General features: G+C 44.2%; 1 long non-coding RNA gene across 1 annotated transcript; it reads right to left on the reverse strand.

Moving 5' to 3' along the window:
- Positions 1-8,240: 8,240 nt before the first annotated feature.
- On the reverse strand, positions 8,241-12,669 carry LOC118369289 (uncharacterized). The gene is made up of 3 exons (XR_004822544.2): positions 12,343-12,669; positions 9,659-9,739; positions 8,241-9,181 (listed from the first exon to the last, which is right to left on the reverse strand). It is a non-coding gene; the product is annotated as an uncharacterized LOC118369289 (long non-coding RNA).
- Positions 12,670-17,887: the final 5,218 nt, after the last annotated feature.

The raw sequence follows: 17,887 nt of genomic DNA on the forward strand, positions 1-17,887 counted from the left end.
CAAAACAAAAATGTTAATAAAAGAAACAAGTTTTTTATTTTATTGTAAACAGGACAGATCGGAGTTGGCACATGCCTGTGTCTGTCCTCTATGGGCATGACACCTCTGGAAACAATACATAAAGGAATAGCTGTGTGCCAGGATGAAATCCTCCGTCTTCTGGGTTGCTGCTTCAGTTTGAAAACGTTTCTCCGCAGATGTGCCAGTATGAAAGTAATCTAATCTATATATTTGTTCATGTACAGTTGTTGTAGGAAGTTTACATACTTAGGTGTCATTAAAACTCATTTTTCAAACACTCCACAAATTTATTGTTAAATTATAGTTTTGGCTAGTCGGTTAGGACATTTACTTTGTGCCTTACGCAAGTAATTTTTCCAACAATTGTTTACAGACAGATTACTTGAAGGTACCACGTTCATCTGTATAAACAATAGTACGCAAGTATAAACACAGTGGGACCACGTGGCCAACATACCGCTCAGGAAGGACACGTGTTCTGTCTCCTAGAGATGAACGTACTTTGGTGCGAAAAATGAAACGGGTACAAAAGTATCTATATCCACAGTAAAAATGAGTCCTATGTCGACATAACCTGAAAGGCCGCTCAGCAAGGAAGAAGCCACTGCTCCAAAACCACCATAAAAAGCCAGACTATGGTTTGCAACTGCACATGGGGACAAAAAAAAAAATCGTACATTTTGGAGAAATGTCCTCTGGTCTCATGAAACAAATATATAGAACGGTTTGGCCATAATGACCATTGTTATGTTTGGAGGAAAAAGGGGGATGCTTGTAAGCCGAAGAACACCATCCCAACCGTGAAGCACGGGGGTGGCAGCATCATGTTGTGGGGGTGCTTTACTGCAGGAGGGACTGGTGCACTTCACAAAATAGATGGCATCATGAGGATGGAAATTTATGTGAATATATTGAAGCAACATTTACATTTAAGTCATTTAGCAGACGCTCTTATCCAGAGCGACTTACAAATTGGTGCATTCACCTTATGACATCCAGTGGAACAGCCACTTTACAATAGTGCATCTAAATCTTCTAGGGGGGTGAGAAGGATTACTTATCCTATCCTAGGTATTCCTTAAAGAGGTGGGGTTTCAGGTGTCTCCGGAAGGTGGTGATTGACTCCGCTGTCCTGGCGTTGTGAGGGAGTTTGTTCCACCATTGGGGGGCCAGAGCAGCGAACAGTTTTGACTGGGCTGAGCGGGAACTGTACTTCCTCAGTGGTAGGGAGGCGAGCAGGCCAGAGGTGGATGAACGCAGTGCCCTTGTTTGGGTGTAGGGCCTGGTCAGAGCCTGGAGGTACTGAGGTGCCGTTCCCCTCACAGCTCCGTAGGCAAGCACCATGGTCTTGTAGCGGATGCGAGCTTCAACTGGAAGCCAGTGGAGAGAGCGGAGGAGCGGGGTGACGTGAGAGAACTTGGGAAGGTTGAACACCAGACAGGCTGCGGCGTTCTGGATGAGTTGTAGGGGTTTAATGGAACAGGCAGGGAGCCCAGCCAACAGCGAGTTGCAGTAATCCAGACGGGAGATGACAAGTGCCTGGATTAGGACCTGCGCCGCTTCCTGTGTGAGGCAGGGTCGTACTCTGTGGATGTTGTAGAGCATGAACCTATAGGAACGGGCCACCGCCTTGATGTTAGTTGAGAACGACAGGGTGTTGTCCAGGATCACGCCAAGGTTCTTAGCGCTCTGGGAGGAGGACACAATGGAGTTGTCAACCGCGATGGCGAGATCATGGAACGGGCAGTCCTTCCCCGGGAGGAAGAGCAGCTCCGTCTTGCCGAGGTTCAGCTTGAGGTGGTGATCCGTCATCCACACTGATATGTCTGCCAGACATGCAGAGATGCGATTCGCCACCTGGTCATCAGAAGGGGGAAAGGAGAAGATTAATTGTGTGTCGTCTGCATAGCAATGATAGGAGAGACCATGTGAGGTTATGACAGAGCCAAGTGACTTGGTGTATAGCGAGAATAGGAGAGGGCCTAGAACAGAGCCCTGGGGGACACCAGTGGTGAGAGCGCGTGGTGAGGAGACAGATTCTCGCCACGCCACCTGGTAGGAGCGACCTGTCAGGTAGGACACAATCCAAGCGTGGGCCGCGCCGGAGATGCCCAACTCGGAGAGGGTGGAGAGGAGGATCTGATGGTTCACAGTATCGAAGGCAGCCGATAGGTCTAGAAGGATGAGAGCAGAGGAGAGAGAGTTAGCTTTAGCAGTGCGGAGTGCCTCTGATGCAGAGAAGAGCAGTCTCAGTTGAATGACTAGTCTTGAAACCTGACTGATTTGGATCAAGAAGGTCATTCTGAGAGAGATAGCGGTAGAGCTGGCCAAGGACGGCACGTTCAAGAGTTTGAGAGAAAAGAAAGAAGGGATACTGGTCTGTAGTTGTTGACATCGGAGGGATCGAGTGTAGGTTTTTTCAGAAGGGGTGCAACTCTCGCTCTCTTGAGGACGGAAGGGACGTAGCCAGCGGTCAGGGATGAGTTGATGAGCGAGGTGAGGTAAGGGAGGTAAGGTCTCCGGAAATGGTCTGGAGAAGAGAGGAGGGGATAGGGTCAAGCGGGCAGGTTGTTGGGCGGCCGGCCGTCACAAGACGCAAGATTTCATCTGGAGAGAGAGGGGGGAGAAAGAGGTCAGAGCACAGGGTAGGGCAGTGTGAGCAGAACCAGCGGTGTCGTTTGACTTAGCAAACGAGGATCGGATGTCGTCGACCTTCTTTTCAAAATGGTTGACGAAGTCATCTGCAGAGAGGGGGGGGGGGTGGGAGGAGGATTCAGGAGGGAGGAGAAGATGGCAAAGAGCTTCCTAGGGTTAGAAGCAGATGCTTGGAATTTAGAGTGGTAGAAAGTGGCTTTAGCAGCAGAGACCGAGGAGGAAAATGTAGAGAGGAGGGAGTGAAAGGATGCCAGTTCCGCAGGGAGGCGAGTTTTCCTCCATTTCCGCTCGGCTGCCCGGAGCCCTGTTCTGTGAGCTCGCAATGAGTCGTCGAGCCACGGAGCGGGAGGGGAGGACCGAGCTGGCCTGGAGGATAGGGGACATAGAGAGTCAAAGGATGCAGAAAGGGAGGAGAGGAGGGTTGAGGAGGCAGAATCAGGAGATAGGTTGGAGAAGGTTTGAGCAGAGGGAAGAGATGATAGGATGGAAGAGGAGAGAGTAGCGGGGGAGAGAGAGCGAAGGTTGGGACGGCGCGATACCATCCGAGTAGGGGCAGTGTGTGAAGTGTTGGATGAGAGCGAGAGGGAAAAGGATACAAGGTAGTGGTCGGAGACTTGGAGGGGAGTAGCATTTGGGGTTAGTGGAAGAACAGCATCTAGTAAAGATGAGGTCGAGCGTATTGCCTGCCTTGTGAGTAGGGGGGGAAGGTGAGAGGGTGAGGTCAAAAGAGGAGAGGAGTGGAAAGAAGGAGGCAGAGAGGAATGAGTCAAAGGTAGACGTGGGGAGGTTAAAGTCACCCAGAACTGTGAGAGGTGAGCCGTCCTCAGGAAAGGAGCTTATCAAGGCATCAAGCTCATTGATGAACTCTCCGAGGGAACCTGGAGGGTGATAAATGATAAGGATGTTAAGCTTGAAAGGGCTGGTAACTGTGACAGCATGGAATTCAAAGGAGGCGATAGACAGATGGGTAAGGGGAGAAAGAGAGAATGACCACTTGGGAGAGATGAGGATCCCGGTGCCACCACCCCGCTGACCAGAAGCTCTCGGGGTGTGCGAGAACACGTGGGCGGACGAGGAGAGAGCAGTAGGAGTAGCAGTGTTATCTGTGGTGATCCATGTTTCTGTCAGTGCCAAGAAGTCGAGGGACTGGAGGGAGGCATAGGCTGAGATGAACTCTGCCTTGTTGGCCGCAGATCGGCAGTTCCAGAGGCTACCGGAGACCTGGAACTCCACGTGGGTCGTGCGCGCTGGGACCACCAGATTAGGTGGCCGCGGCCATGCGGTGTGGAGCGTTTGTATGGTCTGTGCAGAGAGGAGAGAACAGGGATAGACAGACACATAGTTGACAGGCTACAGAAGAGGCTACGCTAATGCAAGGAGATTGGAATGACAAGTGGACTACACGTCTCGAATGTTCAGAAAGTTAAGCTTACGTAGCAAGAATCTTATTGACTAAAATGATTAAAATGATACAGTACTGCTGAAGTAGGCTAGCTGGCAGTGGCTGCGTTGTTGACACTACACTAATCAAGTCGTTCCGTTGAGTGTAATAGTTTCTACAGTGCTACTATTCGGGGGCTAGCTGGCTAGCTAGCAGTGTTGATTACGTTACGTTGCGTTAAAAGAACGACAATAGCTGGCTAGCTAACCTAGAAAATCGCTCTAGACTACACAATTATCTTTGATACAAGGACGGCTATATATATATATATATATATATGTAGCTACATAGCCGTCCTTGTATCAAAGATAATTGTGTAGTCTAGAGCGATCGTAGCTAGCTACGATCAAGCAAATCAAACCGTTGTGCTGTAATGAAATGAAATGAAAATGTGATACCACCTGTGGAGCGAAGCGGAATGCGACCGGGTTGTTGTTGGCTAGCTGTTAGCTGTTAGACATCAGTCAGGAAGTTAAAGCTTGGTCGCAAATGGGTGTTCCAAATAGACAATGACCCCAAGCATACTTCCAAAGTTGTGGCAAAATGGCTTAAGGACAACAAAGTCAAGGTATTGGAGTGGACATCACAAAGCCCTGACCTCAATCACATAGACATTTAGTGGGCAGAACTGAAAAAGCATGTGCAAGCAAGGAGGCCTACAAACCTGACTCAGTTACACCAGCTCTATCAGGAGGAATGGGCCAAAATTCACCCAACTTATTGTGGGAAGCTTGTGGAAGGCTACCCAAAACATTTGATCGAAGTTAGATAATTTAACTGCAATGTTACCAAATACTAATTGAGTGCATGTAAACTTCTGACCCACTGGGAATGTGATTCATTCTCTCTACTATTATTCTGAAATTTCACATTCTTAAAATAAAGTGGTGATCCTAACTGACCTAAGACAGGCAATGTTACCTAGTATTTAATGTCAGCAATTGTGAAAAACTGAGTTTAAATGTATTTGGTTAAGGTGTGTGTAATCTTCCTACTTCAACTGAATCTTTGTTTCTTAAGATAATTGATCACTGGTCTATGAAATTAACTGAAAATGTATGGACATTTAAAATCTAAAAGAAACCCTTAAGATTCAGAAAAAGTTGAAAAAACAGGAAAGGAAAAAACATGAACCTTGTCTATATAATAAGGTGGCCTATGAATATTAATAATGAGATTAAATTAGTTCAGTCATCCCAATGGGGAGGGCTGCTAACAGATGTACTATCCAATAGCAGCCTGGACATTAATGTTTGATAGTTATCCTTAGCGTCCTGTAGTCATAACACACTCAGAGGGACAGAAAGTCAGACCTTAGTCTTAGTAACACCACACACACACACACAGTCTGGGAGAGGAGGAAAAGCAACAGGAGCCACCTGACACTGCGGGACGGGAGAAGGCCGTTACCAACTGTCCCTCGTCACCATGTCGGACTGCGGATGCAAAGAACGGCCTATTGGTGCGCGTCGGACAGACAAGCAGGCAGGAAGACGGGCACAAAAACAGACACACAAAGAGAGAGAGAGAGGAGGCAGAAAGACGAGCAGGAAGGCAGGCAGAGTTGATCAGCTCCATGCTGTGTTGGCCTGAGACCACTGGGAAAGCTCACCCTGCAAATATTCAGCCAGAGGAGAGCTTCACATGAGGCCATATATGGGGAGTTATGTTTTTAGTCGGGATTTCTGTCACATCAAGACTTACATAACTGTGTGTATGTTTGTATTGGGGAGGGTGAGAGAGTGGAGCTGGGTCTTAACAATGGATTTCTGCTCAACAGTGCTTCACAACGAGTGGCAGATAGTGATGTGTATAATGTGTCACTGAATCTACTCTGAATCTAATCTAATCTAATCTGTCCTATTCCAGAGGGCATCTAGTTTTCCCAACATGGCATCAGCAATAAATGGTAATGAGCTGTTCCCAGATGGGGTTGTGGGCTTGTGTGCCCACATATCTTGTGTGACCGACAGGGCATTGATTGAGGGGTAATTTCTTACAAGTACTGAGAAGAGCTGAAGGTTTTCAGCATCTCTGGCAGGGGAGGAGAAAAAAAATCTGATATAAATAGGCTAGCACCCCTCCCTCTGCTGTCTGGGATAGTCTCCCACTCCCAGCACATTCACTCCCTAGCTATGATTAATACAATTGTGTAGCACCTAGGCCCGATCACCACTATAAGAGATGAAGGAGAGTCTGAGGAGTGGAGTGGCTTTCTAGTTTTCAATTCACATCCTTGCCTTAACTTTCATTGTGGCTGTCAAGATGACAATTTTTCTCTTTTGTTCTCAATTTTTTTTATTTCACCTTTACTGAACCAGGTAGGCCAGTTGAGAACAAGTTCTCATTTAAAACGGCGACCTGGCCAAGATAAAGCAAAGCAGTGGATCAAAAACGACAGAGTTAGACAAACGTATTGGTCCTCCATTGTTCCTCAAGCAAGAGGGGGGCACAAACAAGTCCAAACTGACTATATTGTAAAAATGTATGAAAACAAAAAGTTGCTGTTTGTCTTAATTTAAGGTTAGCATTGTCATTAAGGTTAGGTTTAAAATCAGATTTTAAGAAGATAAATTGTAGAACTAGGCGGGGCTTCTGACTTTTGGAACATGGCCAGATCGTGTTATAACTTCCTACCACTAGCTGCCAGTATGCACACATACTTACAATGTTTATACTCCTTCAGTAAGAGCAGAGGCCGGATATAATGATGAGATGATTGAGTCTCCATCCTAAGAATGGGATTCGTTTTCCACATGGCGGAACAGCGGGCTGTCAAGCACCCACCTATTCCGCTCTTTGAATTGGTGGATGCATCTCGTTATTTGGATATTCGATGAGGGGTGTTAACATCAACCGCCTGTATTCAATGGAGAGTGAGATGCTAGCCTCATGAATATGCAGAGACAGTCTCAAATTTCAACAGGGACAACTCAGCACAGGAGGCTCAATGTCTGGAACAGAGTAAATGGAAACCATGTATTTGATGTATTTGATACAATTCCACTAATTCTGCTCCAGTCATTAACATGAGCCTGTTCTCCCCAATTAAGGTGCCAACTTCCTGTGCAACTCAAATATAAATAAATAAAATTCTCTCAAAGTTGGGATAATGTCACATGCATCACATATCAGTACACTCTTAACCTAAGAATTACAAAACCTCTTAGATTAAGTAAGCCTCATGTATCAAAATAGCAATAAATGTTTATTTTGACAGAATTCAACACTCATTGCCACCCATACAAAATGCCTAATAATTAATGACCTACTTAACATGGACAAATGTTGGCCGGAGTTAACCCTCTCCCCCGCAGGTATAAGCAAAGGCTGGAAACTGTCTGGAAGTGGAAATTCTTGTCATGACAACAATCCATAAGAACGAAGACTAAACGCAAAAAAAGAAACGTCCCTTTTTCAGGACCGTCTTTCAAAGAGAATTTCTGAGAGAAGTTGGACTGGGGGCTTGTAGGCCTGTTGTAAGGCAGGTCCTCACCAGACATCAACGGCAACAACGTCACTTAAGGGCACAAACCCACTGTCGCTGGACCAGACAGGACTGGCAAAAAGTGCTCTCACTGACGAGTCGCGGTTTTGCCTCACCAGGGGTTATGGTCGTATTTGCGTTTATCATCAAAGGAATGAGTGTCACACCGAGGCCTGTACTCTGGAGTGAAATCGAGTTAGAGGGTCCATCATGGTCTAGTGTGGTGTGTCACAGAATCATCGGACTGAGTTTGTCGTCATTGCAGGCAATCGCAACGCTGTGCATTACAGGGAAGACATCCTCATGTGGTACCCTTCCTGCAGGCTCACCCTGACATGACCCTCCAGCATGACAATGCCACCAGCCATACTACTCATTGTGTGCAAGATTTCTTGCAAGACAGGAATGTCAGTGATCTGCCATGGCCAGCAAAGAGCCCGGATCTCATTGAGCATGCCTGGGACCTGATGGATCGGAGGGTGAGGACTAGGGCCATTCCCCCCAGAAATGTCAGGGGACATCTCACAGCAAGAACTGGCAAATTTGGTGCAGTCCATGAGGAGGAGATGCACTGTAGTACTTAACTTTTTACCCCCCCCCCTCTTATGGTCATACAAATACTTACAACATTAAGTTTGCTGAAAATAAAAGTTGATGGTGAAAATACATTTATTTTTTTGCTGAGTGGATTTCAACATTTTTATAGATCTTTAGCAAGTACCCATGACTGGAAAGCATCAGAAGACCACAAATACAATTTAGTGAAATGTAAGGCTTTCATGAACTGCAATATGAACAGATTGTTTAAGGTGTGCCTTCAAGATGGCTTTTTTAGACACATACCTTGTCACAGGAGTTGCCTGTGACAATTCCTGTGTGTTTTGTTAAGAGTATGACTACTCACCAAAACATGACAACCTACAAGAGTATAGCTATAATCATGTCAGCTACATTGAATGAAAAACCACAGCACACCATATCTACCTTTAGGCCATGTCCAAGATACATTCTCTATTTGATGGAATACATTACATTTACACTCAGGGCAAGCCCATACCAGTCATCCTGGGGCAAAAAACAAAGGATGAAAAGGTGCAATACTACAGAGGTGAAGCAGGTTAACTATACCGGTGATGAAACAGTTCTGCATGAGTGACAAATAACCATCAACTTGAACGCCGAGCTCCAGACATTACATGGGGATGGACATGTAATGTCCGGGCCACTGACGTCAGCCAGGCATCCCTCTATATGTCTTGAAGATGTGAACAAGTACCCCTAGTGGTATGATCTCAATTGTAGCCTAGTTTCACCTTTGACTAGTGAGGAATCCCAAATCTTTGGGTGAATTTTGCTTTTCATTTAAGTATTAAATGAGAGATCCTCAAATTAATCTGACAGTAATATTTGATCAAGGTACAGTATTTAACAATATATATGTAAATGTATACAGCACATTGGGATGTCCTCAACCATTTCCCCATGCAGTGTATATTCTTGCCTGTAGAGTCTTCGTCATTGATTTCAAGTCTATCGAAGATTACTTAAAATCACTTGCCAAGTGATGGATTCAAAGCCTGTATCAGATGCAGAATAAATATTTCTTAGTTATACAGTAACAGTATGCATTATCAGACTTGGAAGTGGGTGTGCACACATGCCCTTGTAACATGGGGAATGCACCATAAATAACTTTTCCTATAGCCAATATCCCATTTTTTTTATATACAAGGTGAGGATCTAAACATAAGTTTATATCAGGGAGTGGAGCATGGGAATAACTAGTCAGATAAATATAAATATGGGCTTTATTCACAATTCTGAAGAAACTCAATGAGATTGTTCTCAGACAGAAACTCTCATGGCTTTGCATTTAATACTCTCAACAGAAAATGTTTACAGCTCATTATCATAGATCAGCATCATCACAGACAAGTATTCAATCTCAATGCATCAGGTAGTTTCAATCAGAATTAAACAACATACCTAGCGAGGTACACCATGGGAGAAGGACAACCAGTGGCTACGGGCACATTTGCCACAAACATACTCACAATCCATTCTCATCATCAATTTGGTCTGGGTCACAGCCATCCGCCCAAGGCATGCCAGCCTGTACACAGTAAGAGAGATCCCTGAAAAGGCATAAACAGCACAGCTTGTATACATGGGCATGGCAGCCACGCCCCTAATTGACAATCACAGACACCTGGTGCTTGAAAGAGGGTGCGTTCAACAACTTCTTCAGTTTCACCCTGTTACACCCTCGTTCACTGCATATGTGTGTGTCCAGCTATCTCTGTGTGTTCCTATCTGCACAGAAAGTGGGGGAGGGGAGGAACATGAATTCAGAGCGGCCAAGACAGATGTGATTATTGTTGTAGTCGCTTCACAGAACATGAAGCATTGCATGTGTCAGAAAATACAAACGGTATGGACCCATTGGATTCCATTCTACACAGTAATGAATTATAGTGTCCACTGGACTGTAGGAAACATACACACACTGTAGTGAGTTTTAAGTCATAAGGTGAAAATAAAATGCGTCACATGATAGTTGTTGTGAGGTTGAAGTCAGACATCTCTGTCATAATCCAACCCCCACACTCTTAGAAAAAAGGTGCTATCTAGAACCTAAAAGTGTTCTTTGGCTGTCCCCTTAGGAGAACCCTTTGAAGAACCATTTTTGGTTCCAGGTAGAAGAACCCTTTTGAGTTCAATGTAGAACCCTTTATGCAGAGGGTTCTATATGGAACCAAAAATGTCTCTTCTATGGGGAACCCTTTTGGAACCCTTTTTTCTAAGAGTGCACTGTTCATGATTACCAGCTAATTTCTTCATCAAATTCTGTGAAATTGGCAGAACCGTGACCAAAACATGATTTTACATCCTAGCAATTCAATCTTTAGAGTTCTTCAGAAAATACCCAGGACTATGTGGTGCTGTACCCTATTCTTTTTCAATAAATCTTGTGCTCCATACTCCATAATATGTGTGGTCGTTGCTATCCAAACTATAGTTTCCCAACTGTTTATTGACCCTCAGTTGTATGCACACTGAAGTTATGCATTGTAGGTAACCAGCCTCACTGCTGAAAGCCTGGCTTAGTGTATGGCCTCTAATCCACACCTCAATGACATCATCATCCAGCTCAATTGGCCTAAATGGGGAGAGTGAGTTCAGCCAGTGATTGGTAAGGTGTGTGTGTATGCACTCCCACATGTATGTGTGTGAGTTCATTTGTGCGCATGTTGAGCACAGGGGCGGAGAACTCTATGATGTTATTGGCTGACTAGACGTACTCCACTGATCCACAGAAGCCCAGCCCAGAAGTAGGACTTAGCTATGAAGGTCAAGACGATGAGATGTGGTGAACAGCAGATACACATTGAAGCTACCCAGTTAAAATAATTGTGCATTGTATCTAGGATGTTGGCACTCAAAGGGAGATACAGTAGTTGCTATAATTGCCCCTGAGAGATGAATAGAGTTTAATTGTATTGAATATGACTTCTCAGTACTGTGATCACAGCCAAATCACAACAGCATTTAGTGCTTTGTACTTCTTGCTATTTAGCACTTGTGATTTGGAGAGAACATCAACCCCGTTAGCACATACACAGTCAGAGCCAGACACATGCCAGTGTGGCGTGCTGTGTCTTTGACTACATACCAAATGACACCCTATTCACTACTGATTAAAATAAGTACAATTCACTAGTTAATCTTTTGACTGATCAGATAAACTCTGAAAAAGACCTGATATGAAAATATCTGATGTGATTGGTCAAAAGACCAATTAGTGGATGAAGAAAAGTTTTCACCCACTAATTTTTCTTTAAAGACTCAGCCTCAAAGTTGACTTTCAGAATAGCCTAATAACTGTGTTTAATAACTGTGTTTCACACCCATATTGTAACGGTTTTCCTCCTCTTCTGAGGAGGAGTAGGAAAGATCGGACCAATGCGTAGCGTGGTAAGTGTCCATATTTTAATGAAATAACCAAACACTTAATACACAAGAACAAGAGAAATAAATGAAAACCGAAACAGTTCTGTATGGTAAAACACAGAAAACAACTTCCCGCAACCCATAGTGGGAAAACAGGCTGCCAAAGTATGGTTCTCAATCAGAGACAATGATCGACAGCTGCCTCTGATTGGGAACCATACCAGGCCAAACACAGAAATACATAACCTAGAATACACAACATAGAATGCCCACCCCAACTCACGCCCTGACCAAACTAAAACAGATATATAAAAAAGGAACTATGGTCAGGACGTGACACAGATCTTGATTTGATTGGTGATTTACTGAATCTAACTTTATGTAGCTCCATTTACAGTAAACAGTATGATGTCTACTGTATACATTAAATGCCCAATATGAGGTTCGAACAATACCAATGCTGGGACACCACCACTGTTTTGCTAAATAGCTGAGACATGGGTCTTGAGAACCACTCTCAAATTCATGGTGCTCTACAGTATTTGTTTACAATTACATTGTTTACAAACAAAGGAGTAAAACAAGCTGATATTTTGTATTCTGGTGGGGTACGGCAGTTGAAATAAACTCATGAGACATTTATAATTTATATTCTTCAAGTATCAATGTGTATATATCATTGATTTATATGTCAAAAAATGGATGTAGCAGCTGCCCCTTTAAGTGTTTGGTGATGGCTGCATTTCATTATTGCTGGCGCTAGAGGTAGAGCAGCTAATTGGCCTACCTATCCACAGCCTCTTCAGGATTATCGTCTATTTCCATCCCAGGTTCCTGCTTGTCCATCTGCCTGTGGCTGCATCTCAGTGAGGACACTCTTCGACTGCATTTCAATAGGCCAACTCTTCAGCTGCATCTCAATAGTCTTAATAGCAATTTCCTGTTCTCGTCTCTTCATCCCTTCTCCTTCATCTCTACTTATTAAAAAATCCAAAGCAGATAAAAGCTATATGGTGGATCCCTACAATTAACTTTTTGTATTGTTACGGGGAATTGGCATCCTCCTGTCCAATTTCTATCCCATCATCGGAGATTTTAAAAAGTGGAGGAGAAAAATAAGCTATTGAGATACAGCCGAGGACTGTTGTGAGTGACAAAGAACTCAGTCAGAGAGAGAGAGAGAGAGAGAGAGAGAGAACCAGCAGGAGACGGGAAGCTTTGTTTGAAGCCTCCGTGACGAGAACAATCGCTCCCCCAAAACAGATTTGCTTAACATTGAGTTAGAGAGAACAATGTTTTACTACATAGTCAAACTGTTGGCAGCAGTAGCCATTTTGTTGGTGTTGGTAATAACCACCCGAATCAGGGACAGACACCATGATAGTGAGATAGCAGTAAGATAGTACATTTTAGTCATTTTAAATATGCACATAATGCAATTATAGACTGTGACAAAAGACTAAGCCAGAACAAGGGCTGTGACCCAGATTCATAAATCATAAGAATCTTAGCTTCTATGATGAGGCACTATATGTGTACACACAGTACAGGGACAATGTTGCTGTGCTGAAGCTGTGACTAGAACTGATAGAATGAAATCAATAAGAATAAAATGTTCTTATTGATTTCCTCTGTTCCCAGTTCCTCTGTTTGTGACACGAGGCACTGTGGTGTGTAATGATACTGGCTGGTAATGTTGTGATATTGTCTGGTCATGTTATAATACTGGCTAGTCATGGTTTGATACTGGCTGATCATGTTGTGATATTGGCTGGTCATGTTGTGATACTGGCTGGTCATGTTTTGATACTGGCTGGTCATGTGATATTGGCAAGTCATGTTGTGATAACGGCAGGTCATGTGATATTAGCAGGTCATGCAATGATAATTAATGGCTTGTCATATAGTGTGGCAGGAATGATACTTGCTCGTTATGTTATGATACTGGCTGGTCATGTTATGATAGTGGCTGGTCATGTTGTGATATTGGCAGGTCATGATATGATAATGGCTGGTCATATAGTGTGACAGGAATGACACTGGATGGTCATATTGTGATATTACACTGTAAAAAAAATATGTTGATTTGATTCAACGTACAATTGTAAGGCAACCAGCTGAAATAGGATTGTGAGTTTGGCCAACAAATTTTTTCTTGAGCAAACTCACAATTCTATTGCAGCTGGTTGCCTTACAATTTTACATTGAATCAAAATATTTGTATAAAAGAAATACAGTGTAGCTGGTCATGTTATGGTCATGTTATGATTCTGGCCGGCCATGTTGTATGATAGTTCCACCAGTCACATGCCACTACTATTATAGATAAGGAAGAAAGCTTTAGTGCAGCTTTAGTCTTTAAATCCATCAGCCTTACACAATATTCATCTCATATCTCTGAATCTTTATATATCTGATGGGGAGGTTCTATATATGGAATAAAGCCATTTTTGAAAAATATATTTTCCGATTACAAACAACATATACATTTTTTTGTAGTGGGTAGTTTCAATTTAGCTTGTGGGTGGATGAACACAAAACATGAGAGTGACTGTACAACTGAGCATTAACAGTCCATCATCACATACTGTGACTTCTGTGTTTATGTAGGGCATGATATTTTGCTTGCCGATATTCCACAGTGACAATTAAAGTATTTATTTATTTTGTTGCTGACGCTAGGTGGTGAGACTTACTGCAAACAGGGCTTACTGTCACGTTCTGACCATAGTTATGTTATTTTATTATTTGTTTTAGTATGGTCAGTACGTGAGTTGGGGTGGGCGTTCTATGTTTGTTTTTAACTATGTTGTGTTTTGTGTTCGACCTAGTATGGTTCTCAATCAGAGGCAGGTGTTGTTAGTTGTCTCTGATTGAGAATCATACTTAGGTAGCCTGGGTTTCACTGTTGGTTTGTGGGTGTCTGTTTCCTTTTCAGTGTTTGTCGCCACACGGTACTGTTTTGTTTCTTCACGGTTCTTTTGTTATTTTTGTATTCAGTGTTCAGTGCTTTCTTTGATTAAAGTTATGGACATTTACCACGCTGCATCTTGGTCCGATCCTTACTCCTCTTCAGACGAAGATGAGATCTGCCGTTACAGAAGCACCCACCACAAGAGGACCACGCAGCGTGGTAACGGGCAGCAGCAGCGGCCGAAAACACAAGACTCCTGGTCTTGGGAGGAGATTTTGGACGGCAAGGGACCCTGGGCACAAGCAGGGGAATATCGCCGCCCTAAAGCAGGGCTGGAGGAAATCTGTTACAGAAACATAGACTGCCCACCCCAACTCATGCCCTGACCATACTAAAACAAAGAATAAAATAACAGAACTATGGTCAGAACGTGACACTTGCCTGGGGCAATATGGATCCAGTCGTGGAGAGATTCAGGCAGGCTCAGGATTTCATTTTCAAAAGAGGCGAAATATAGTAGTCTGAATAATATTCATAGCAAATGTGCCATTCTTCGTTGGAGAATGTACCATTAGGCTTCTCCACATGATTTCCATAGGCATTGAAAACAATGCAATGCACTGTCTTTCAAGTCTGTTCTGGACTATTTGATTCTTATTATAAACGTTTCAGTCATAATAGTGAAGTACATTGTAAGTGTTGGGTTAATTCTGTTTTTTTAATCCCTTTATGTACACTGCTCAAAAAAATAAAGGTAACACTTAAACAACACAATGTAACTCCACGTCAATTACACTTCTGTGAAATCACACTGTACACTTAGGAAGCAACACTGATTGACAATAAATTTCACATGCTGTTGTGCAAATGGAATAGACCACAGGTGGAAATTATAGGCAATTAGCAAGACACACACAATAAAGGAGTGGTTCTGCAGGTGGTGACCACAGAACACTTCTCAGTTCCTATGCTTCCTGGCTGATGTTTTGGTCACTTTTGAATGCTGGCAGTGCTTTCACTCTAGTGGTAGCATGAGACGGAGTCTACAACCCACACAAGTGGTTCGGGTAGTGCAGCTAATCCAGGATGGAACATCAATGCGAGCTGTGGCAAGGTTTGCTGTGTCTGTCAGCGTAGTGTCCAGAGCATGGAGGCACTACGAGGAGACAGGCCAGTACATCAGGAGATGTGGAGGAGGCCGTAGGAGGGCAACAACCCAGCAGCAGGACCGCTACCTCCACCTTTGTGCAAGGAGGAGCAGGAGGAGCACTGCCAGAGCCCTGCAAAATAACCTCCAGCAGGCCACAAATGTGCACGTGTCTGCTCAAATAGTCAGAAACAGACACCATGAGGGTGGTTTGAGGGCCCGACGTCCACAGGTGGGGGTTGTGCTTACAGCCCAACACCGTGCACAACGTTTGGCATTTGCCAGAGAACACCAAGATTGACAAATTCGCCACTGGCGCCCTGTGCTCTTCATAGATGAAAGCAGGTTCACACTGAGCACAGGTGACATATGTGACAGAGTCTGGAGACGCCGTGGAGAACGTTCTGCTGCCTGCAACATCCTCCAGCATGACCGGTTTGGCGGTGGGTCAGTCATGGTGTGGGGTGGCATTTCTTTGGGGGGCCGCACAGCCCTCCATGTGCTCGCCAGAGGTAGCCTGACTGCCATTAGGTACCGAGATGAGATCCTCAGACCATATGCTGGTGCGGTTGGCCCTGCGTTCCTCCTAATGCAAGACAATGCTTGACCTCATGTGGCTGGAGTGTGTCGGCAGTTCCTGCAAGAGGAAGGCATTGATGCTCTGGACTGGCCCGCCTGTTCCCCTGACCTGAATCCAATTGAGCACATCTGGGACATCATGTCTCGCTCCATCCATTGCACCACAGACTGTCCAGGAGTTGGCGGATGCTTTAGTCCAGGTCTGGGAGGAAATCCCTCAGGAGACCATCCGCCACCTCATCAGGAGCATGCCCAGGCATTGTAGGGAGGTCATACAGGCACGTGGGGGCCACACACACTACTGAGCCTCATTTTGACTTGTTTTAAGGACATTACATCAAAGTTGGATCAGCCTGTAGTGTGGCTTTCCACTTTAATTTTGAGTGTGACTCCAAATCCAGACCTCCATGGGTTGATAAATTTGATTTCCATTGATCATTTTTGTGTGATTTTATTGTCAGCACATTCAACTATGTAAAGAAAAAAGTATTTAATAAGAATATTTCATTCATTCAGATCTAGGATGTGTTATTTTAGTGTTCCCTTTATTTTTTGAGCAGTGTAGTTCATTATTCTATCCATCATTGGTATACATAGTGTTCTGTACTCAGTGTCTTGTCATAGTGTCTTGTGATTATACCTGGCCTGTATTGTGCAGTATGTATATTGTGGCACAGAAAGAGGCTATTTTCTCCAATATACACACGCACGTATCTCCACCACTATTTCCACTCTCCCATCCACAGGTCAGAACATTATGAAGAAAAGAGGTGCTGACCTGCTGTCACCCATAGAAATGGATTCTGTTTCTATGATGTCACCAACCTTATTTTTTTCACACTATCCAACTCTCACAGTCAGATGTGCCATCGTTAGAACAGAGCTCTATTCTGAGGCTCATGTGCTGGTGTGCTGAGCAGACCACTGATTAGCCCTATATGAACCTTGGCCCTCTCTTATCACTCATGAATAAGCACTTGGGGAAAACCCATCAGACTGACTAAAATAATTTTGGCTGCCTTTCTCTGACACATTTGTGCCCTAAGATCTGCAAACAGCACACTGTTTGACTAAGGCGAGAGGGGTGTGTTGGTGTGACACACCCCAATAACATCCGAACACTTGGAGAAGAGCAAATCACACAAAGGCAGACCATTTTGGCTCCAATCAACCATTTTTTCCCCCCAACTCATTTGGAACACATATTGAGTGCCCTCAGATCTCTCCAAAACAGACAAATTGGGATTTACCCTAATATTTGACTATGGCTTTGGGGACCTATTTGTGTGTCCCATTGGAGTCATCATCCCCCAGGCAGATGGTAGGTAGATCTTATAGAGGGATTAATCCTCTAGGATACCCATAACTCTTTTGATTGTGGGTTTAATCCTGGCCCACTGGCAGACTGGCAGGCCCTCTGTAATACTGCCGCAAAGCTGCTGTGTGGTTTAAGATGTGCTTCTGTTTCCAGCGGGGTAATGGAATGCATATCTGGAGAAAGCAGTGGTATCAAAGAAATAGAATGACTAGAGCAGACATTCCCATTCAAGTCAACGTTGAATGTTCTAGTAATTCTATGACAATGACTGGGATATCTTCCACAGAGCAGCATGAATGGATGGAAGCACGCTTCAGGTTAAGTTCCCTGTGAAGGGTTCCTCCGGTCACTGCTGGTGGGTTGTTGTGTGTAGT

Source organism: Oncorhynchus keta, chromosome 35, assembly GCF_023373465.1.
Source record: "Oncorhynchus keta strain PuntledgeMale-10-30-2019 chromosome 35, Oket_V2, whole genome shotgun sequence".
NCBI classification, from domain to species: Eukaryota; Metazoa; Chordata; class Actinopteri; order Salmoniformes; family Salmonidae; genus Oncorhynchus; species Oncorhynchus keta.